At 41.3% G+C, this 25,299-nt stretch overlaps 1 long non-coding RNA gene across 1 annotated transcript in view; it reads right to left on the reverse strand.

Annotated features, from left to right (window-relative positions):
- Positions 1-18,557: 18,557 nt before the first annotated feature.
- Positions 18,558-25,299, reverse strand: part of LOC144291993 (uncharacterized) — a 40,687-nt gene continuing 33,945 nt past the window's right edge. Inside the window, exon 3 of the long non-coding RNA XR_013359539.1 lies at positions 18,558-19,102. This is a non-coding gene — a long non-coding RNA (uncharacterized LOC144291993). The remainder of the gene's footprint in view (positions 19,103-25,299) is intronic.

Genomic DNA, 25,299 nt, shown 5'->3' on the forward strand with positions numbered 1-25,299 from the left:
TCAGGGATCTAAGGGCAAGAGAGTTTCCACAAGGATTATCTTTATCCCTTTAATCCACAATCTCTAGAATCTTACTTAATTACTTAGTCAACAATCTGTTTGGTCCAACTAAGAGGAAGACGGCAGATAATTTTGAACACACTACTGAATTTAGAGTAGGTATTTAATAAACATTCGCTGGTAGAATTAATGACTCCAAAGACTTGCTCAGAGCCCAGACAGAATGATGAAGTCGGTTTTCAAAGCCCACAGCCTCCCTTCTTCTCTCCCTGCTCATCTCTTTCCATCAATTCTATTTCACCACCTCAATCCTTGCTAATGCCCATTATCACACACTCTGTCCTCAAACCATAAGAAAATACCATCAGGAAAGGATACAGTAAACTTGTAAGTGCTCACGTGTGACTCCTTAAAAGACTACCGTCACTTGAGGTTCAACTCAAAGAAACAAACCTCTAATTGTGAAATATGAGCTCCCCAGGTATCAGCCACTGAAATAAGAAATAGCTAGAGAGAGTCAGCTGTCAATACATCCACTAAATGATAGTTGCAAGTGTCCTACTTTGTTAATAAGGGGCATGACAGGTCTACCTATTATCAGATGCACGCATTGAATCACTTTCCTCAAACCATACATAAATGCAGTCCCCAACAATACTTGGGTACCTTTAAATATAAGTTGTTGTGTGCTTTAAAAAAAATTATCTTTGTGTTGCACATTCATTCTTAAATTTAAAAAAGTTTAATGCACTAGGAAGCTTTTCTATTACACTGTACAAATAAAACTAATAGGAAAATAAAAACATCCCTGATTACATAACATCTAGGAAGGATAACGATACCCATGCAAACAGCGAGATGCATCAACTGAAAACAGCAGTAAGATATAAAAAAGGACATTTGCCAAAGTTCTTAAGGTCTGCAGATTGATTAAACTTGACATCTGTCCAACTTAATAGGACTGATCTTAAGGAATTCAGCTCTTCTTTCCTTATCCATTGTTGCTCCAGTTGGACCTTGTTAACGGCTTTATTAGTGTCAGACTAGATAAGAGGGATTGGCCTTTCCACCTTCATCCACAGTGTTTCCTGGTGTGTAGATTCAGGTGATGAAAAAGACCAAGTGCATTTAGAATTTGCTTTCTCTGAAGAAAAATTTTCATAAGATCATGTTTGGATCTTAATTGGAAATACTGATTTTATTCAACCAGGAGGGTAGCCAATTATATGGAGTAAAATATATTTCCTGATAAGAGAGGTTCACCCGGCCAGGATGGTATTCACATCTGCGGCAGAGGATGGACTCGTCAAAGACTCCAGGTGTGTTGCCGTTATCTTGAGACAACAGTCTGCTTGACAGGATGGGCAGTAATTGACCATCATGTTACACTAGCAGAACAATCCATACCAATGGATCGAGCCAACTCTCTTCCCAGGGGGTCAGAGTGTGAAGCAGACATCCTAATTACCCATAGCCAGCTGAAACCACACATACTGGGGCTTTTTCCATTGGCTTCTTGGCTATAAAAGATATGGAGAAGCACACAAAGTGTCTGAGCAGATGTTAGATCTGCAACATCAACACCCAAGGAGTATGTAGCCCCACATTGAGCAAGGCCTTAGTCTAGTAGTCTCGGAGTCCATGCTGGGACTCCACAAAGTCCTCCCTCAGTCTCCACAAAGCCTTGACTTTGGAGGTAAGTCCTGGAATAAGGTCCTGGGCTAACGTAAACACTGAAACTGAAGAATATTGCTAGAAATTCTCTCCATACTAACCTTATTAGCAATTGCCATCAGTGTTCTCTCTCCACACCTCTCTCCATAGAGACTTTGACCTACATGTAAATTATATGAAAATCAGATTAATAAGTAATCATACGTTGATCTCAAAAATGAGAGCCCTAGGTTCTCATATAAAAATCCACTTACCTTCAGACATTTCCTCTCAGTAACCCTACAGAAAGCTAAATGTCACAATGTACAATGGTTTTTAAATCCTTACAGGCAAGAAAATCTAAGAAGTAATCTGAATTTCCTTGTTTACAAACAAAGACTTATTGTGAGCCTGTTCTCAGGGCCTCATTTGGATCTGGTTTATTTTCTTCAGCCTCATCTCAGCCTCTAGCACTGTTGCTCTTCTTTGCCTGGCTCTACCTACCTATTCTTCAAAATGCCCTTCCTCCAATAGGCTTATTGGGATCTATTTGCTTTTAGGATTCTGTGTATTACCATTGTGCTCTTTGCACACCCCTACAATAGTACCCATCATGTTTATGGTGATAATATGGCTAAATTTTTTGCCCACCTGCCAAATTATGACTGAAAAATCTATTACAAGGACTCAGTGCTATGTCTAGTTCATATTAAAGGCTCAATAACTCTTAAATGAATGAATGGATGAATGAATGAACAAATGAATGAATGAATCATAACCCTCTTGCCTATGATGTCCTTTCCCTCTTCCTATACCCGGTGACTAAAAGCCTTATCTCATAGACAAGGAGGTATGAATATACTAAAAAACAAATATTAAAATGATGCAAACATGAATAGAGTTCTAAAACTGGACTGTAGTGATGCTTGGACAACTTTGTGAATTGACTGAAAGATATTGAATTGGGGGCACCTGGGTGGCTCAGTGGCTAAGCCTCTGCCTTTGGCTCAGGTCGTGATCCCGGGGTCCTGGGATCGAGTCCCGCATGGGGGTCCTCATGTGGAGCCTGCTTCTCCCTCTGCCTGTGTCTCTGCCTCTCTCTGTGTGTCTCTCATGAATAAATAAATGAAGTCTTAAAAAAAAAAAAAGATATTGAATTGCACCGGGGAATTTTACAGCATGCAAATTGTACCCCATTACAGCTATTTCTTCAAATGAAAAGAAGATAAAATGTTTACATTATAGAATGGCCCACAGTGAGAACATTTCAGAAGCAGAAAGTGGTAGGACATGAAAAGTGAAAGAAGTAGTTACGGAAATTCCTCATGAGTTGTCTTTTTGTTTGTTTGTTAGCGAAATTGCTTTTCACCAAGACAAGACGTTGCCAGGAACTTTGCATTAAAAATATTTAATGAGAGTGTCAGAGGTCACATGCTGACACTGGCCTGTTTCCAAATTGGCAGAAGGGACCCACCCAGTTTCAAAGTTTGATGCATACATGGCTTGAAAAGCAACTTTTGTTTTATTGAGTTAGTGAACTGAGTTCAAATTAATTTAACTCTTAAAAAATGGACTGACAATTAAAAAACAATAAATTTTTGTAATGAAACTTTATTGACATACTTTTTGTAGTTAGCTATTTCTAAGCAAATAAAGTGTTATCTGGTTTTAATCAGCCTCACCGCCTCCTAATTTCCATTAAAATTTTCTTTGGGGTGAGCCAGGTCTTGTCCGCTGCGTTGCAGATGAAGGGATTTCTTCATGTAGTCTCTAACATCTCAATTACATAAAGGTAGCCCTGTTTTCCTTTTAAGTTCCTAACTGCCTTACACTGAGAAGGGGTCCATTTTTAAACAGATCTTCTTTTATAAATAAGAGTAAATGCTTTTATCTGTCCATCAAAATCATGTTGCGAATTCCTTTACAGCCTCATCTTCATGACATCTCCACCTTTTCCGATAGAATTTATCATAAGGAAGAGAAACCCTACCACAACAATAGCTTCAGATCTCCTTTCACTGCAGAGATAGCCGGAGGTATAAATTCAACATGCAAATAATTCTTTTCATCATCGGCCTGTTAAAACATAGAGTAAAAGGTAAAGACAATGAATTCCTGTTGGAAGCATGAACGTTAAATACACTCCTTGACAGACATTTAATCAAATCAGATACGAGGAACAGGAAGGCGACGTTGTTATAAACATCAGTTGGCATGTCTTACGGTTCTTGGTGGTCTAAGATCAGCGCTTTCAATTTCAAAGGATTTGAATAAAGACAGCTTCACAGTTGCTCTGGAGTCCTCAGATCTGAAAGGAATCCTTTTACAGATCTAAAACGGACCGATTTGATATTTATTACGGAGCCGTCACGGTCTTGCAAAAAATCAGTGATTTATATTCATAACCATATTTCCAATGAGAGTATCTTTTCTATCGAGGGGGGCGGGGAGGAAGGGAGGATGTGGAGCATGTAGATCATTCACAGCTGTCCTTGTCAAACAGTCGCCTTTTATTTGTGGCCATGGCTAGATTGGACACTATACTAGCATTTGCATACTTGTTCTTAGTAGGTTTTCTTGTTGTTATTGTTGCTCTGATTAAAAGCACGCACTGCATTCTTTCTCAATTATGTGTCACTTTGTTGTGATTGTTATTTCTGGCAATTTAACAGTCTGTGAACAGGAAAGCTTTGAAATGACTGTCCTCTGTCCCTTGGCATAAACCAATTACCAGGATTTAAACTTATCTGACAAAAGCCGTAGTGACAGATTTGAGAACAAAGTGGTTTTAAATTGTCATTTTTGAATATTTAACCTTTCCTGTTTTCTAAAACTAGATGTTTTCAAGTACAGTAAGTAATCATGAAAACAGCATCGGCTTTTATTTCCTTAATAAAAAGTACGTCTTCCAGACTTCCCTCTACCCTTTCATGATAAGCAATAGCTTCAGCTCATTTAAATTAACTACGTCCAATTATCACAATAGTGACGTGTATGAAAGCTTCAGGACCAAGATTGATTCCTAAGAACAGAATTTCACTCTGGAAGAAACATGTGCGCTCGTTTTTCAAGTTTTCTTTAAAGGAAAGGAATTAAGAGTAGAAATGCTTGTTCTTGACTGAAAACTATATCTGAGAGATATGCAAACCAGGTTTAGGATGCGGTGCTCCCAGGTTTCCCTGCAAACCTTGGAGTGTTTTGTTAGCTGGAGCCAATTATTATTCATGATGCACCTACAGAAGAATTCTTCTGGCTCTAGCTCACCAGGCATGCTGTCAGGTGAAGCAGCTCCTGGGCAATTTGACACAATAATAAAAGTAGCCAAATTCCTTCCCAACCACATATTGCACAAAAGTTGACATCACTTTCCCAAGCCATGAAACCGTTGAGACCTAAAAGATATGTCTGGCTAATAGGATACAAAGTAAAATAATGAAAAGCACTTTTCTTTGGTTATTCTCAAACAGGTCATAAATATTTACATCCCATTATAAAACACCTTAATAGCTTGGTGAGATTGAATGCAATAGCGCTTAATGCAATATGACTCCAAATGCTTTATAACTCCAATGGACTTTATAACTACACCTTATAGAGTTTACCATGCAGGGAAATCTGTGAGGTGACTGGCTAATGTTCTTTGTTTAAAAAACATGCGAAAGAAACACTGTGTTCACTATATGGACAGTGTTTGTTAAAATAACATCTATATTTTATATACGGTTCCATCTAGAAGACCATGGGAGTCCTCAAGGAATCAGACAAAGGCACTAGGTTTATTTCCTGAGGGTTACTGCACCACTTATTACACGTCTTATAAAAAGGAAAATGCATGTGCTTAAAGCAAAGCACCTTGTGTCTCATGAACCTTACATTTAAGTGGTGCCTTATGGTTCACCGAACGTGTTCTTGTTATTTTCTTACTTGATCATTGGAACGATTGTCTGAAGTAAGTAAAAGGAGAAGGGGAGAAAGGGCTGTGGCAGGGAGGGAATGGATATTTATTGAGCACCTACTATGTACCAAACAGCATATGAATGTAAAAAAAAAAAAAAAGTCTACTCATTGGTTGAATTCTGAAAAATCATGTGGGCTACCTGTTTCCATTGACATTTTATAGATGAGGCTCAGAAATACTATACAGCCCCTCTCACGTAAGTAATAATTGTCAGAGCTGGGATTCACTTTCAAGTCTTACTCCAAAAAGAAAAGTATTCTTTCCTCTATTCAATTAATTGTCGATATTGACTCTTGAATCATTCTGAGATTGTGGTCTTCCTAATATTTTGTTGTTAAAATGTCCCTTCTTCATTAAGGAGGGTGCTTGTGCATTAATGATAGGCACATCACACATGTGATGATGATGTGTAATATGTAAGTGATAAATCCCTAAATTCTACTCCCGAAACCAATAATGTTAACACTCTTACGTTAAGTAATTTGAATTTAAGTAAAAACTTGGAAGAAAAAAGTCTCTTCTTCTATGAAGTATGAAGCTTCTTAAATAACTTTAATGGCTGTTCTTATTTTTTTTTAAGATTTTATTTATTTACTTATTCATGAGAGACACAGAGAGAGAGGCAGAGACACACAGGCAGCAGGTTCCCTATGGGAAGCCCGTTGCAGGCCTTGATCCCTGAGCCACCCAGGGTGCCCCCTGGATGCTCTTAGAAGTATCCTTTCTTGGCAAAATAAGACACTGGGAGTCCATGTAGGTCTCTCATATTTCTTTTTCATTCCACAGTCCCTGTGTTTTAGGAAAATACAGGACTCTAAGAACAAGTACATTGAGGTTTTCTTCACACAATGATCTGGCCCAGTTCTGTCCAGTATGATCACAGACCAGAATCCTCCACAAATAGGAGGGGGAATGGGAGTCAAATCCTCTTTGTTCATGAGTAACATATGAATGATTCACAGGTGGATCAGCAAAGGGAAACTCTCTTTATCTTTTGACCCATTTACTACTGGCCCAGTTACCTACTATCCGCGTGTGAGAAGGAGACGAGCATATCACATCAAGGAGTTATTAAAATTCCCTACTTCACTTTTTGTCTCTCAGTCCAGTGGAGCTCGAATTGCGTTCCTCAGACCCCAAGAATTTTGTTGAGGTACCTTCAGAGCCATTAAGAGGCAGCTGTAGCAGGCAAAATTAGAGTGCTCTTCAGCCATTTCAGCAATATTTTTAACTACTTTACATATGGAGGTTTTGTATTATGATTTATTTTAAGAAAGAGCTTTGTACTATATAAGTCCATACATATATGAATAGATATGTGAATAGATATAGAGAGGTATTGAGGTCCTGAAAGATCTACCAACCTGTAATAAAGTTTGGGAAACTCTAATATTTCAAAAACACTAACAGTCAATTTTGACATAACGAGTTAAATTTTTTTTTAAGGATACTTTGTATCCTATAAATACTTGGCTAACTATCCTGGTTTAGAGAAAGAAAACATGATCTACATCTCAGGGTGTTCAGACATCAATTATATAGGTCTTTGATGGCCACACAGAATAAAGGGATTAATTAACACTTTAAATAGAGAAGTTAGTTTGAAAGACCAAATGATTTAAAACATGAAATCTATAATGAAAGACCGTTAAACAGTCAGATTTCTCCATCAGGCTCTCTTCCTTTTCTATCAAGCTTATTTCTACTTTCTCTCCTGATCCTCACTGAACTCCAAGAGTTACCGAGAGCTTGCAGTGCTGTTAGATGTCAAAACCGGCATCCAAAGTCTTCTGGCTGGATCCATCTCAGACATAACTTTTGGCAGAGCCAGAAATCCTGAACCTTGTCCTGAACACTTGTCGAAGGACTTGTAGAAATCCCCCGACTTGGAGAAGTAATCAAGCATCCAACAGTAGGACTCAGCTGTGAAATGGGATTAAAGGTGAACATTACTGACTCCATATTAACAGCAGCACCAACAGTAACTGCACATACTCGGCAGAAACTTAGTAGGAGTTCCACAAGCCGTGGGTGAAGAATACTGTTGACGCAAGCATGAGCACGTCGCAGCACCCACCAGCAGGCTTTCTCCTCCCCTGACAATAAAAGAAAAGGCCTTTTCCACCATAAGTCAGGTAAATGCCATTGAAGGGCTTGCTCTCTGAATTTAACTTCCATACGTGACTGTCCTGATGTGAGAGGCTTAAAGGCATTTTTAAAGTGTTTCCCTTTTAGAGAGGAAGGAGACTCACATTTTTTCATTTCCTAATCTGTGTCAACCTGATTTAGTTTTCATGAATCCTAATGTGCAGGGGAGATTATTAAGGCTTTAATTTAAGGTGTTTTTTTTTTTTTTTTTCTGTTGTTACTGTCATGGTTGTTTTAGCACAGTTGGCCTGTTGCGCTGTGCTGAAGCAGCTGGTGACTGAGGAGGACTTTGGATTGCTGAAAGAAATACAGGACCTGTCACTGCCATTTCACCTGTGAGGATTCTCACCTATTCAGCGGAACTGGGGCTTGTTCATACACCATCTCATCAGTCATGTGACCACATAGTGTCCAGATCCCTCTTTCTGCAGAGGTAGGTCAGGGCCAATCACTGAGGGTTACATGGGGCTAGAGCAGGGACTCAGTGAAATTAAGAACACATCCAGAACCAAGAAGTGAGCAGATCAGAACGCTAGAAAAGGAAATACAGATGAATCACCCAACCAAGTGCTATCTCCCAGCAGAAATCAGAAACTAGGACAGTGAGCCAGGATGATGGCAATAGTGAAGCTGGCTCTTCTGACATCAGGGACACAATGAAATGCAGAGCAAAAGGAAAATAATTAAAACTTAAATAGACCCTCCACCCAGTCCCCAGTGCTCGTTTCCCTTCATTGGCCCTTATGCCTTCCTTTACTATTTCCCTTTTGATGGTATGATATTGAAAACTAAGATTGATTTGCCTGGACGTGGCTCTGGGTCAAGCAGAAAATGCCAAACCATTGCATAACTTTTCTCTAAGGATCAGAGATAAGGGTCTCTGTTGCATTAACTTCCTGTTAATGTTTTTCAGCAAAAAGTTCAATGGTTTATTTTTTAAGGTCATGAAATACTGAGAAACTCTTGCCTACTTACTATTGTTAAACCCTATGGCCTGACTTTATTATTGCATTTTGCACTTCACAATGTGGTCAGATGGAAAGACACACATCAGGGAGCTACGGGATGAGGGAGTTAGAAGGTCCTGGGCAAGATTTGTCCATGCAAGCACTAGCCTCTTCCTCCCTGCCTATAACGTGTGCCTCTGGTAATCTCTGGAAAGGAATTCCAGAGGATTGACTAGCCTTGCCAGTTCCCCAGCTTGCATGGCTGAACATCCCCCCAGTTTCCTGGTTTGTTTTCTTATCTTGTAAATTTCACCGCTTCATGTATTTGTTGAACGTCCATGGCTTTTGCCTCTATTCTGCTAGCTTCATTGAAAACCAGTTCTATCAAGAGTAAAGTTGAACTCTGGTCTGGGAAAAATGATTCTGGGTTTCACGTGTTGGAGAAGCCACATAATTTTTTTTTTAATTTTTATTTACCTATGATAGAGAGAGAGAGAGAGAGAGAGGCAGAGACACAGGCAGAGGGAGAAGCAGGCTCCATGCACCGGGAGCCCGACGTGGGATTCGATCCCGGGTCTCCAGGATCGCGCCCTGGGCCAAAGGCAGGCGCCAAACCGCTGCACCACCCAGGGATCCCGAGAAGCCACATAATTTAAACAACAAGAGACAGGCCTATAGACGGAGCAGCTAGTTGAATCTCCATTATTACAAATGTCAAAAATGAATGTCGAGAAATTGAGTGACTTGGCCAAAAACTACCAGGGGTCTGGAACCCAAATTTTCTAACAAGTAATTCAGTCCTCTACCCATTACAGTCTTCTATCCATTCCAGGACACATCTTCATACTCACTTCACAGAATATCTTTGTGGAATGCAGTGCTTTCACATAGACTGGTAACACAGAGGAGAGCGAGCAAGAGCCACAAAATAAAATTTGGGGAGAAATTTAAACCTTTATAAAGACTAGATACCTCTGTTTCATCCACTGCAACAGCATAACGTAATCCCACGAACTCTCTGAGAAACAAAGAATCTTCTCTCTGCTTTTTAACAAGAAGGGATCACATTGGGCCTGAAAGCACCAGGCTCTTTCCTCAGCCCCAGGGTCAGGCTTCCCTGGGTATCAGCTTAAGCCCAACACTAGTTCTTAGGGCAAAGTTTTACAGTGCCACCTCTCAGTTCAAAGGTGTTGCTCTCAACTCAAGAACTGAGATAAAAATATTTCTCCTAGTATAAGTTGCTTAGAATATCCCTCTCCTACCCCAGGGGCACCAAGATGATGGAAACCTATAACCAAGAATAAGCTATACAATGGGCATCTAAGGCATCTGGTTTTCCCAGCTCCAGGCATAGATTAAATTTTTATAGGTCACTAGTAGCAAGATGATGACTATAAATGTCTAACCTCAAGCTATAGGAATGTGAATCTTTCAACATTTAATCCACTTCATTATTCTCCTTGGGATGATAAGATAACTTGGCCTGGAGGAATTTTTATTATTTTTCAGGAAATGTAGGCAACCCATGATCAATACCATAGAAACAAAAGCCATTGAGAAACAATAATTAACCAGGGAGGAAAATAAGGTTTTGGCCTAGCACCAAGAATTTAACCAAAAACAAAAAACGAAAACAAAAACTAAGAACATTTTATTTATGATAAAATAAAAAGTAGACAACTCTTAAGGTTTTACATGCTATTTAGCTACTTCTCCCTTTCTGATAACTCCCCATTTTTCAGTGTGATACTCCTACAAAAATCATTACTATGCTGCTATGACTAATTCCATAACTATTCTCAAATAATGCCAGTTGACTATTAAACCATGACTGTGGCCTAATTCTTAACTGATTGACAGCCAAAGAAAGGTCATCGGTCACAAAAATGCCCACTAAAATCCTGAAAAAAAAAAAATCACTTAACATGCACTGAATCTTTTGGTGGCTTACATTTATGGTTGTTTCTTTTTTAAAAAAATTCAAAGGCCATGAATGCAGATAGATTTCATTTGTCCTTGTGTTTCTTGCCTGAAAGAATCCTTTAAGTGCTCTTGAAATGGTTGGATGAGTAGCAGAAACAATTGCATCTTTTCAACCCTGGCCACAGCAGTTCTAAGATTTTGATGAGTAAAAAGAATTGGACAGATTTTAAGTCAGTAGTGGCCCTCCAATTTCTAAAGTTCTTCCAGAGTACAAACTATGTCGCTTGTACTCTTCTGGCATGGATTTGCTCATTTGCAGGAAAACCATATTTTGCACCACATCCTCACATATTGATATGTTGAGGAAATAAACAGCAAACATCACTTCCCATCCATCTGCTTAGCTTGTTAGAAAGATGAACACCCAGTGTTCAGATGTTTTGCACTCAGGTTTGAAATTCCACACTCAGCGTAATTTTCTTTTACTTTTCAAGACATATTTTAATCCAATAAGAGGAAATTCTGGTCCTCTGTTGAAAGCAAGAGACATCAATAAAATAGAATAAAATAGAAGGGCCAGCCACATTGGACGTTGTCAGATACATATACAATTTGGTTTCTGTTGAGATTCTAGACACATAAGCCACAATTTTGACAAAAGACAATTTTTTTCCATTTTTCTTATACGCAAATCTAGCCATTACCATTACATAGTGATAACACAAAGCAAAGTACCAGATGAAATACTAAAATGAGAGTAAGTCACTTAATCTATTATTTCTAACAAACTGCTTTCAGAAGATCGTTTACACTCATTCATTCATACCCAGAATTACACAAGTTCTTCTAGGGTTGCAAATATTTTAAAAGTGTGAAGCAAAGCAAAAGAGTCAAAGGAACAAGCAAAAACCTTGCAGCCACAGTGCCCAGTGGAAACTGAGCCAAACGCTCTTGCATAAAGAGCAAGGAGAACAGAAAGTGCATGCAGCCCTAGGTCTATCCCTTCCGGATATTTTTGTTTCCTCTTCTATTTGGAATTCCAACTCTTCAGGGGGCAGTTTGCCCTTCTCTCCTGCTTTTGATTTCCTCCTCACACCATAAAAGATGGAATTGGCGATCTTGAAATTATATCAGTGGGAGAGAAAACGGCAACGAAGCAGATGCACAGCAGAGAAACTCTAAGTTATACCTAACACAAACCCTCGGGGGCCTAGGCAACATAATATTTTTATATCAGTGTTGATTTTCTTTGTGTGGTTATAAAATGAATATATTCTAAATCTTTTACTTTTTCATAATGACATGAAGAACCTCAGATGAAGGAGTACAGGCTCATCTACAGTTTGATAAAATTTAACTTATCAAACTTTGTCATGGAGCAACAACAGTTCCTAGAAACACCAAAATGATCTTGTGGGGTCCCTCATGACGGTCTAATGAAGAAGCAAAGAATGAGAAAATGCAGAGTTCTGAACAGGAAAGGGTTCCTAAAGATGTCTATAGTCCAGTGCTTCTCAGGCCGTAATGCACACTCAGATCACAAGGGAATCTCGTTATAAGGCAGATTCTGATTCAGGAGATCTCGAGTGGAGGGGCCATTCTGCACTCCAGCTCCCGCGTGATGCCGGGGCTACAACTCTATGGATGACATCTTGAGGGGTGAGTGTCTAGTAGACCACCCCCCGGGAAGCAAGAAAATCAAACCAGAAAACTATTTAACAGCAATTATTTGTTAAATAATCACCATGAATCAGATCTCATAAACATTGCAAGGAAACAGATGAAGTGTAGAAAGATAAACAGGTGCGTATCACGCCAAAAAAGTAAACTCTTACAAATCAACTCCCATTTATTATGGACTTATTCTGTGTAAGGCAACGTTGCATGAGGAATAAAGGATTAAAATAGAAGCAAAGAGATAGTCTCTACTCTCAAACTGCTTACATCCAGTCCTCTAGCTCGTCGGTTCTCAGCTTTCCCTTCAAATATAGTACATACACCTCTTAGGGAGCATCTCTTTGATCTCAGGATTACTGATTACGGGGTTGGATGCCCTGCTTCCTGCCTGTTCTGAGATCTTGTTCTACCAGTTGTCCCTCACTTTCCTCGAATGTCCTCTCAGCCTCCTTGCCTTCTGGCTACTTACGATCCCTAGCATGAGCTTCTCTATCCTCTACTGTCACGCCTCTAAGCCAATGGGTACCCAGTTCTCCATCCAAGGCAGAGTCTTCTTTCCTAAGATCAAGTCCTCATTTGAACTTGCCTACTGGACATCTTCTCCTGGCATATACAGCTTAACTGAATTTATTATCATATCTCCAGAAGGTTCTTCTCTTTTTTTTTTTTCTTATTTCCCAGAATCCAGCCTTTCTTCTGCATCTCACAGCTACAGTTTAGTCTCGTAACTGGCCTCCCTGCCACCTGTCTCTCTCCACTCTGTCCATAATCCATATATGTGCCAAAATTCTCTTCCCATGAAATAAATCTGAATATGTCAGTACTTTTCTTATATATTTCAGCGCTCTGAAAGCTAAATGTACAAACTGCTTAGCTCCACATGGCAGATAAGGACCCTGACAAGCCGGCCCCCAGCTATCATTGTAATCTTCTTTCCCACCCTCCAAACCACATGCACACAACATATGCTGAAGCTCCACCACTCAGTTCAGCAGTCACCGACAACATCACGCCCTCTTACAACTCTGCCTCTGCACGTCTTGCTCCCTCTGCCTGAAATATCCTTCCCTCCTTCGCTGCCCGGAAAATTGCAGTGCCTTCTTTAAGATGTAACCCAGTCTCCATGAAGCCTTTTCTGCTGGAATTAGATATTTCTTCTTCTTCTTCTGAGAGCCTACAGCAAGAACTCCGTTCTTCACCAGATCAGAGAGTGCTACTCGCATCTGTTTTCTCCACGGACACGAGAATTCATTGAGATCAGACAATGCCTTCACTCTTCTCGTTACCAGTGCCAGGCAGAGTGCCTGGTAAAGCAAACATTCAGTAAATATTTATTGAATGACTAAATGGATGTAAAACAGAAACTAATAATGCAAAAACTGCAGATGACAAATGACTGGTACACATTAAAGGGGTTATAAGCACCCAGAGGAAGGAGTGTTTGCTGTGTATAATTAATTGCTAAAATGCATGTAATGTGACCTTCAGAACGGATATTCAAGGGCAGCCTCATGCAGGAAACGAAGTGTGCATTGGGTCTTGAAGGAGGTGCCCTCAATAGACAAGAGTGGGGGGCATTACCTACCTGTAAAGAAGTCGGTGGGGGGTAGGGGGAGGAATATGGGAAGTTATAAGCTGTCTGCAATAAGAGTGGATGGTATTTTTAAAAGAGAAATAAGAGGTAAAGTTGAACAAAGGACACAAGAAAGGAGGGGGTAGGTATCAAACTTCAGAGGATATTGGCTGGACTGTGGTAGGGTCTAGGGCTGTGGGTGGCATGTCACACCCCCCTTTGATACCAAATCACATTTATTATCAAGACTTGTTGCTAGTTTCTTAATATCATTCTTGCAGCAATACCCAATCCTTCTTTCTGGCTCTGCCTTTATATACCTGCAGTCACAAACTCACTCCGTAATCAACTTCATTATAATGGAAACTAATTTAAAGTTATCTTCGCTCCCCTTTCTCAAAACTTATCACCACACCTACAGTATCTCTTCATTGGGCCTTCTGTCCTCCATTCTTTCTGCTTTTTGTTCCTGCTCCTAAAACATGGAAACCCTATGGAGATTTGAGCAGAGCTGAGGAATGCTGACTCAGACGCTGCATTTCCAGCCACTCAGTTGACTGTCCTGGTGGCGAAGACTAATGCTGTGAGCAGAGCTCCCACAAAACCCCACTTCCGTCTCAGTGCCTAAAAAGCTATCTTGGTCTTAGAAATCACAGCATTCACTCTACTAAATTAAAGCTCCAAAGGCAGCTTGCAAATTGCTAATGACACCAGACAAGAGAAAGAGAATAGCCATTATCAATTATTCCTGCATTCCTGATCATTCATTTTTGGGGCTAGATGCAGCCGAAAGCAAGCCCTGTAGAAACATGGCACATGAAGAGTCAACTTTAAGGCATAAATAATTATCACACTGTGCAAAAGAGTGTCCAGATGCAATTTGCTCTCTTTAAAAAAAAAAAAAAAAAAAAAAAAACTTGGCTGGAAAACTGCCATTTCAAAACAAGGCAATTTTCTTTCAAAGTAAAAGGACTGAATTCACCTTTAGGATAGACTGTTCCTTTGATTTGGGATAATTGCTTCAAGTGGCCCCTTCAAGTGACATGAATATAAAGGAAGTCCCCACCCATCATTGTCCCTGGGGAAAACTGTGAAGTAAACTGAGTGCAGGTGTTTTCAACTGAGAAAATAAGTGTTCTGTTTAGTAATATAAACCATGGTGTACAGCTTTATAGCCAGGTTTGTTCCTTTCAGGGAATGTTTCTCTTACTGTACTGTTTGATGCAGACAACCTGTCGCTGTTCACGTGAAGATGTGACCATGCACATGTATGGGTGTGTTTTCTTGACTACTCAAAGGAGACAAGTTGGACAAAGTGAGAGAAAGGTCACACCAGCCCGGTCTTGATCTCATGATGGATGAGACACCGTGAAAAAAAAAAAAAAAAAAAAAAAACTGGACTGGGAAATCTCAGGGAAACGTAGACTGGATTTTTGAGGCCCTTTGTGTAGAATTGTTTGACTGAAACCAGCAGAAAGAACTAATGTAACATGTAGATTTTAGATTTAGTTTATAGTTGTTTTTCTGTTGGAATTTGAGGACCTGGTCACACTCACCTGAGGGGTGGGGCTTGAGTTTCTTCCCAAGAGAGCACTTGGGAATCATCTTTGTCAGGAAGATGGAAGATACTATCTGAGACCAGAAATAAGGCCTGAGGAAATGAACCTTACTTAGTCTGAAGAAAGAGAAGCTCTTTGGTCATTTTGGGATACCTGCAGATGGGAACTGAATGCCCTAGAGAACTCAGAGCATTCCAGGAGGTATGAGAGAGGAGAGGCTGGGAGGGTGGGCAGTAATGCAGTCGGGAGGGGATTTTGAGGGTGGTCCTGGTCCTGGTCTGTGGACTCTGAGGGCAATCCCATGTAGTCACAGCTACATGCTAGTATCTAGAATGTATTTCCTTCTCATTGCTCCCTGGCTTTAGTAAAGCCTTATGAAAATTTCCAACTTGTTTTCAGCTATGTTTCATGGGGAATTTGAAGAATGATCCTAGAACACACTGAGGAAAGGGGTAAAGGAAGGACCAGCACTCCTCTCCCCTGACTGAGGCCATGGTGGAGGTCAGCAATGTCACCTGGAAAGACCAGTTACCCTGCACCGTAAGAGCACCTGCCTCTATACTATGGATTGACAGAGAAGTCAGAAAGGAAGAAAGTACTAGAAGACTTCTTCTAAATATCTGGGGAGCAATTAGAGGAGCCTACGTTCCTACATTGGTGGGGCAAAGTCATTATAATTTGCATATGAATAAAACGTAGTCTAATTCTAGACACACAGGCCAATGAGGGCTAGGCATACGAACAAAATTAGAGAATTTCTGTTATTTTTTTCTGATTCTAAAACGTATGCATGCTCATTGCTGAGAAATTAGAAAATAAAGTTTCCAAAAAGAAAATTAAAATAACCCACAATCTCTACCAAGAGATAACCAGAGATAACCATAGTTACTGCCGCAGAAGTTTATAATCTATTTTCTTGATCAATCATTTACCTCTGGGTTAAAAGAAATCCAAAGCTATTTTCCAAAAAAATTCTTTGCCCCACCCATAGATATTCTTTTGATTCACTCTAAGAGAAAAATTCTTGGCCAAGGGTGTTCGGAGGCACCTGTAATCCAGTAATTCCCCTGTATTGCCCAAAATCTACTCTAATGGGCCCACAGAACCACATGTCTAAACTATATCCTATTTTCTCATTTGGCTTGGTGACATTGACATTTTCTCGGGTTATTAAATGATTTTTTAAAACATCATCTGTAACAGTAGCATGTTAACCATTTGCAAATATCTCATAACTTATCTGGATATCCAGCTTAGTTTCAGTTTTCCATCATTATAGTGAAAACAGCCAAGAGCATCTTTGTACATAAATCTTTTGTCAAGGCAGTTAGAGGAGCACTTGGGTGGCACAGTCAGTTAAGCATCTGACTCTTGATTTCCACTTAAGTCACCATCTCAGGGTCATGAGATGGAGCCCCACACCCAGCTCCAGATTGCGCATGGAGTCTGCTTGAGATTCTTTCTCTCCCTCTGCCACTCCTCACCCACACATTCTCTAGACTCTCTAAAAATAATACTTTTTTAAAAAAAGACAACTACAGAGTGGAACAGAGAAAAAGCAAGATATGGGCTGCTATAGCAAAGGGTCCTTATCACCCAAGGTGACACCCAGGATGAAAGGTGAAGCCCTCACCAAGAGGCAGAGAGCTACATGGGAGAGAAGAAATAGGAGTAAGATGAACAAACTCTGCTCACTTCTCAATTTTATTTAAGGGCAATATTGCCCTCAGCTTGTGAGGTATCAGATACCCACCAACAGTGTCACCTAATTCTATAAATTCTCTATTATTCAGCATAGCCAGGAAATGGTATATCTATCTTGATTAATAATATATTCTGGTTAATAGAGTTTTGTCACCAATGACTAATTTACTACTGCTGCTAGTAAATAAAGTTTATTAGCAATAAAGCTAAGATGAATAAAATTTACATTTTTGTCAGTAATTCTAAGGATTTATCAAAATCTACCCATTAATTCATTCATTTCCCAAATATTTATTGAAGATCTATAATTATGTAGGGCGCTATATTAGGTGCTTTTATGTCAATGATCCACTATTTATTCATATCATTATGTATTTTAATCTGTCTGACGTTACACACGATTTGAGGTGGCCATGTCATGGCAGAGGGTAAAAGTCATAATTTACAGAGAATCAGGCTATTAAAATTATTTAAAAATCAAAGAGACTACTTTATAAAGTTGCCAAATGTGTAATCTAAATGGACCTAATGTTATATTATTTTTAAAATTCATCTCTCCTCAAAGCTAATAGTGTGAAACAGAGCCAACATCTAAGTGAAAATCTGTGGCAGATTTAATATTTTTAATGACATAGGTCATATATAAGAAATAGCACAACTCTTTTATTTTCCATAAAACAATTTAACTCCACATCCCCCTCCTGCCTGCATGGTGGGAAATACAACTTGAGCCATTCTAAGGGCTCCCCAGTATTGGGCCAAGTCGCAGGGTCTTTCAGAGTTCCAAGGCATCATGAGTCCCTTGGGGATCACCGGCCACCTGGGCAGAGTTGTTGGTGCTGAGACACCCTCTGTCTCAGCCTACACAGTCTCTCTAGGTCCATTGCTCCCTGCTTCTGAGGGCACTTGGGACTGAGCAAGGCCATCATCGCTCCAGGCCCACACCACCTGTCCCTCCGGCAGCCTCTGAGACTGTTTCACCTCAAGGTACAGACTGGCAGTAAGCTATCTGGCCCTTTGTGCCAGGCCCCAGAGATCCGCTCTCCCTCTATAACCCCAAAGGGTATCCCTTTGGAGTCTCAGATCTCTGCAGGTTTCCCTGAAAGCAGTCAGTCCTCCTCAGTGGGGTTCATTAGCAAGTACAAGTGCGATTTCAAAGCTATCTGTGTGTCATCTCCTTGAATTTCACTCATTCTTCACCACAACCCTGTAACTTAGGCCTTATCCCAAACCTACAGGTAAGGAAACTGAAGCTCAGCAAGTTCAGGTAAGTTGTCAGAGATCACACAGCCGGTGAGCCAGCGCCGCGATGCTCTCAATCTTACATTTCTGTATCTTCTAATAACTCTTCTCATTCGTTTAAAAAGACAGAAAAATTGAGACACTAAGAGTTTAGGTGGTTTATTTTGGGGCACGCAATCCCATGTTCCTCTAGTTAAACATTTTTAAAAAATCATAGGATTTAAGCTCATAAGCACATAAAATTTAAGTGAGACATCACCATAGTAGTGGTAAGAATTTTAATGCAGCCAGACTTGTCAAGAGAAGACGGACTTATCAAAAGGACCAAAATGCACGACTTAAAAAAAAAAATTTATTACTATTTAGCAGATGTCTTCCTAGTAGTTTCCATGGGCAAAATTCTGTGTTCGGTGCTCGAGAGATAAGGAGACGGCACCCCTGTCTTCCCAGAGCCTATCAGCAATGGAAGACCCCCAGGTATACAAATAGATCGGGGAAGTGAATGAAGCCAGGCAGGAGGAATGCTGAGAGTGGCACAGTGTAGGCTGAGCGTGGACACAGCCAGCTTCAAGTTTCCAAACCAGAGTGTAGGAGCGTGGGTATCAAGGCAAACAGTGTGGGTGACCCCGCCTTTCTCCTCCTCCCAGAGGATGAGAATGCTGGAAGCTCAGCTGTTGCAGAATGTAAACCATACGATTGCCCAGAGTTACTGACTTGCCTAAAGCCATAAAAAAAAAAAAATTTTTATGAGTTATTTTTCACTTCTTTTTCTGCCAGGATCAAGTATCAGCATTGTTATATTCAGAAACACACCACTTTTAACACACTGAAGAAGAGCTGGCCCAACCCCGGGTAGGCATAAAACAGTTGTCAGAGGCAGGAAGTCTCCCAGACTCCAGCCCCGAGCTACAGCAGAGTAAATTTGAGACATTCAACAGATTTCTAATGCACTGAGATGCCTGAACTAGCCTTCATATTTACTAGTAAAGAGACAAAGAATGTTGTTTTGACAGAGCCAAAAAGAGATTTCAGGCAGATTTGGAATACTCACTCAGATGAGTTTTTCTAAACTCATCTAAAAATCTAAAAATTTTTAAAATCACTGCTCAGAATCTTAAAACTACTGCAAAGATTTCTCCTCCATCCCTGAGCTCCGTTAGGTCCCTGACGGGGCTTGATACTACTAGAACCAATCCTTATACTCCATCTGCCCCCCACCATTTGTTGAATTCTTTACCAAAGAGAAAAAAAATGTCAAGAGACTCCAGTTGCTTGGGTTTTAGATTTTGACGGACTCCTACCCCATCGGGGGCCAAGATCTCCATTTTCTTTGTCTTTGACTTTTCAGGAGACCCAGAGAATGAAATCCAATACTTTTGTCTGCATCTGCTGCTAAAAGCCTTTTTTCCCTGGCCATGCCACAGCTCCCCCGAGGCTCATTAAGCACATTTACATTTGGCTCTTAAAATCCTAAATAGCCCATTTCACGCCTAGCAATGGTGTATTGATGAAAGAAGCACTCAGTGATGGCCTGTAGGATGAGAGGGAGGACTCTTCTGGACTCTAGATAGCTCCCACAGAGGATTTGTACATGCTGCTAAGGACTTAAACAGAATCACGCGAGCAAGAGACTACTGTCAGGAAGACACATGCACGCAGACTCCATCATTACATACTGTCAAGTACACCCGTTCGCGTGCACACAAAATGGCAAGGGCCTAACATTTAGTGGAAATGCACAGAGATGTTTAAAGGTGAGCGAGGGGGAGAGGAGGAGAGTGAAAACGAAGCACAGGGAGAGGGGGGGAAAGTAGAGAAAACAGGAAGGAGTATGTGTAGGAGGAGAACATGCCTTGGATTTTAGTGTAAATCTTCCCCTCAGAGTTGTAAGGATAAAAATGAGGAAATAGGGTAAGGGAACTAGTAGAGGCATGTGAATCCTGTTTCCACCGGATGGTGGTGAGCGAGAATGCCTGGAACATGGAAGGCAAGGAAGGGTCCAGAGGGTTCAAATCACCGTGAGATTCAGGAAGAGACACCTGGGAAAGAACAGGAGCCCCAACGGTTGGATCTTGACAATCTTTCCACTTCCGCCTACACTTAATGCCCCAAAGTGATATTTTTTTCTGTGACTTCATACCCCCCCCCCCCCCCCGCAGGGGACTCAGCACACAACAGAAAGTGACCCATTGCTCCTCCTAGCTTCCTCAAGAGACATTCAACTCCACACAGTTTCCTCAAGGATAAGCAAGAATCAATTCTCCATGGTGGGGGCTTAAGATAGAAACGAGATCTTTTCTTTTTCTTCGTATACTTTTTTTGTATTGTTTTTAAAATAAAAGTAATAGACCTATAAGAGTACATTTCAAAATCAGTAGGGGTTGCCTGCACATTTGCAGATAATTTACATTTCGGTTTTCTTCATTATATTTTTTCTGTACGACCAAACTATCAATAAAAATGTTTTCATGGGTACAGTAGAGGAACAGGGCCGTCCACTGTCTCACCCGTACCTCCCTCTGCTATGCATGTAAGCTGATTATAATTTTACATCAGTTGAACTTCCTATTACAGAATAGATATGTTCCCGAAGATAAATGCATAAATCAACCTTTTGCCAACTGAACCTTATTTTCAATGTGCCGAGAGCATTTGCTATTTACAGAAACATTTCATGAAATCCTCCTATAAAAGTGAATAATCTACCTTTCTGTACATAAAGCTGCAGTTGGTGCCACTGTTAAAATGGAGTCGACGTGTGCAGCGTAGAGAATCGATTATGAGGGCAGGTTCTGGAGTCAGACCACCTGGGTGGGAATCCCAGGCTTGTCACCTCCTCCGTATATGTGCCCCAGTAAGCTATTTAACTTCCTTGCCTTCCCATCTGTAGAAGGGACTCAACTATTCATCTATAGAGTATCAGCAACTTTTTCCTGATGTCTAAGTGAGGATTAAAAGACATGATCTACTTAAATCACTTATGAGACTGCACGTAGTAAACAATCAGTGTGACCTATTATCCCTCGTGTTATTTCTAGGACTTTTATTGTTCTGGTCATGCTGTTACTAATATAGCCCCTGGGAAGGCAGTGAAGCAGTCTATCTTCTTCCTCCACCTAGATGGCGAGCCCATGAGGGGCAGGACTGGTCTCATTCCAGGCTCTATGCTAGCTCTAGGGCTAGGATGGAGGCACAAGGACGTTCGAAAATGACTATGGGAAATCTTAATTAGTTGTAGCCACCATGTAACTAACGCATGGGGCCTAGCAGCGCGCCTGGACGGAGTAGGGGCCCAACAAAAGCGAGCAAGTGAATGAACGAATGAATGCACATAAATATGGGGCACCCCCTAGAGATCCTAAAAGGTAATATGTCGTATTTTCCTTTCATTAAACCCTAATCTTATTTTTCCTAACAAGGCCTTTAGGAAATCTAGGGCCGTCAAAGCTTCAGCTAAGTGAGGAAAGGCAAGAGTGTAATTAGCAAGCCAAAAACAGATGATGTTTTCAGTAAGGTTTATGTCTTGTTAAAAGGAAACAATTTGTACGATCCTCACTAAACACACCTCATCTATCACTCTTCCCAGCCCCACTCTCCCCAGGGCTCTCAGCGAGGCTCGCCCTCTACAGTTCTCAACACGCTTTAAATGTTTGCCAACTGACAGTGAAGCCTGGACTTTGAAATTGGCCTCCCCCCATGACATCTACTGCCAAGGGGTGGCCCCAGCCAAAGCATGTATTTTATAAGATGTGCCCCCCAAATCCAGTGATTCCCACATCAATAAAGTCTTGGGCTGCCAAGGCCACAGTTTCCACATTAGTTGAAATTATCAAGGTTAAGCCAGGCCCTTGATGTTGCTTTTATTGACCTGATTATTTTGTGCACATGGTGCCTGAGTGTAAATTGTTGAGACTGTTAGCTATAACTCTCCTTAAGGTGTATTCTTCAGGCAGCCAGTGTTGGAAACAGTGGGGCTCCTTAGAAGTGGGGCTTGAGAGGGTGGGGAGCAGACCTTGAGAGGGGAGAACCAGGCGTGGTCAGCTCTGCCCCCCCAGGGAGCGCACCAAGGGAGGCAAATCCATCCCCTTCTCCATTTTACAGAGGAGACTAAAACACCATAGGGGGGTAGGGGAGATCTCTTCTCCAAGGACAGCTGACGGCATGCAACCATGACGGCATGCAGATCTCACCCCGACCTGTGCCCCCTCTTACTTTCCTCAGCTCCATGTCGGAGTATTATTACCCGGAAGAAACCAGGAGGAGCTGAGAGGAGAGCTAAGAGGAGGACACTTCCAGGGTCACTTATACTCAGCTGGGCTTTGACAAGATTAATTTGTACCTGTGTTACCAGTGGGAGCCAATATTTATCGAGCAGCCACCACACGCAACACTCAGTGCTAGGTGAGATGCTAGGCAGTCCGGTCCCCGTCTTCAAGGGCCTTAAGAAACGGTCTCTGGTTCGGAGGCAAACACACGGAGACGATCACGTTTCGCGTTGATCACAATCTACTTATGGCCTCTTTTCAAGGGTTACCTCACTTCATCTTCAGAGCATTCCCAGCAGAGGAGAACACGGAGTCTCCGAGAGATGAAGGCGCTTGCTGCCACATAACGAGTTAGTCAAGTGACCGTTTTTTAACTTAAAATCTCTGACCTTGGAGCCTATACACTTCTCACCTGGATTAGCTTCCTAGAGCTGCCATGACAAGTACCACAAACTAGGTGGCTTAAACTATAGAAATGTATTCTTTCAAGTTCTAACTTCTAGTGCAAAACCCTGGTGGCGGCCCTTCCAAGGGCTGTGAGGAAGAATCTGTTCTCTGCCTCTCTTGTAGCTTCTGGTGACAGCAGACAACCTTTGGTCTTTCTTGGCTTATAGCTAGATTACTCCAACCTCTGGCTCTGTCTTCACATAGTTTTCTCTCAGTGCATCTGTGTTCAAATTTTCTCTCTTGGCTAAGGACACGAGTCATATTGGAGTAGGCCCAGCCTAATGATTTCATCTTACGCTGATTAAATCTGCAAAGACCCTATTTCCAAAAAAGATCCCATTTGTCAATACTGAAGGTTAGAACTTCAACACATCTTTTTTTAGTGGGACACAACTCAGCCCTCAACCACCACTACACCATGTGCTTCCCATAATCCAAATTTTGGAAAATATCTCCCATCAAACCCTTTCAAGGAGATATTTTTGTACTCCTTGCATATTCTTTTTTATTTAACAAACATGAGATCCCATCCCATCATTTACATCAGCAACTAAACAATTTATATTATATGTATTATATAATATATATATATATATATATATATATATATATATATATATATATACACAATCTCCTCTCTGACCCAGGACAGTAGGATCCAGACCTCTGAATCTAATAGTAATTATTTATTTTAAATTATCTATATAGTCCTGAGCTTCCTTTTGCACCTAGTTAACTTTCTAAAGCAGATTTAGTGCAAAGCTACTATAGGATATCTAGAAGCAAATCATATAGAGAATTCTAGAGTAGCCCACAAGAAAAGATTCTGGTGGGTCCACTCACAACACTTTATAGGTGATTAATACGAGGCATAGAGCCTAAGCCCTGTCCGAAGTCATGTGGCTCATTACGGTAGCAGGTTGACTGGCCTGCAGCCCGAATCTCTTTTCGGAACTCCTAGGGCTGCTGGTCACCTGTCTGTTCCAGATGTGCCCAGAGATGCTCCTGGTACCTTGCACTGTTTCGGAACTCCAAAGAGGTGGGTATATGCACCCAGGGGCACGTTCACGTCCCGGGATAAGCAGGCTCCTAGGCCTCGTGCTTTCTGAAATCTCTCCTTTGACTGGTGAAGCTGAGCCACATCAGTCTGGGTAGCTCGAATATTCCAAGCGCCAGTGTTTCGATGTCAGTCCCAGGAGCCCACTTTCACTCTAGAAGCCTCCTCGATAAATGACACCTCAACAGCACTTCCTTTCTTCATTCCTTTCAGTTTGACAATTCAGATATGAAAACATTTGCCAAAGTGTAAAGTAAAAGACTCCAACGAGAAAAATTACACAGGCTCACCTTGGAGACTAGGATTCTCTCCAGTTAGGCCCAGTTGGCAGTGTCTGATCAGGAGGCTGAGGGGTGGAGACCCTCGCTGACCATCACACTGAGATTTCCCGGGCCAGGGCAGCAGGGAGGAGAAGCATGTTCTCTCCAAGACTCTCCAGAAAAAGCAGGGTGTGGCCTGGAGCAATTTCATTGTCCAGTTTTATGAATAATTCTCTTTCCCAAGTGGCCTTTCCACCAAGGGCTTGTTTAAAGAAATCAATAATGCAAAGCCCTAGTGTGCAACACCACGTGACCCTAGTTAATGGTCACTTGATGGATTAATTTAGATAAAAACGTCTATCTCTATGGTTCTCTTTGGAGAAGCAAAATCCCAGTCCCGTCGTACCTCATATTCAGAATTCTGTCCTTGTAGGGGTCAGGATGGCGGATATATTTATGCTCAGTATTAAACTGGGATAGGAGATATGAGGAGGATCAAGCAACTGGGGTCTCACAGGTCTTGATCCGACACTCAGCCTGGTAATGCTCCTCCTCTGCCACCTGAAGAGTGAGCAATCTACTCCGGGGTGGACAGGATGTAGGAGAGTAGCTTTGGGTCGCTCTCCTGATGGAAAGTCCCTCCCAGTCCTTCTCCTCCTGAAGAACACCTGCTCGCCCCTGATGCTTGGTCTCCCGAGGCCCCCCAAATGCTCCCACGGCTTGCAAATGACTCTTCCAGCACTTGTGGGTCATCTCTTCCCAGTGAGTGAGGTGGGGAGCCTGTTAGGAAGCGGGGGGCTGAGTGGGTAAAGGGCAGCGAGGGGGAGTAAAGGAAGCAACATGCACTGTGCAGAGGGGGGTCTAGAGTGAGAAAGCAGAGCAACCT

The sequence above is a fragment of the Canis aureus genome, chromosome 20, assembly GCF_053574225.1.
Source record: "Canis aureus isolate CA01 chromosome 20, VMU_Caureus_v.1.0, whole genome shotgun sequence".
NCBI lineage: Eukaryota > Metazoa > Chordata > Mammalia > Carnivora > Canidae > Canis > Canis aureus.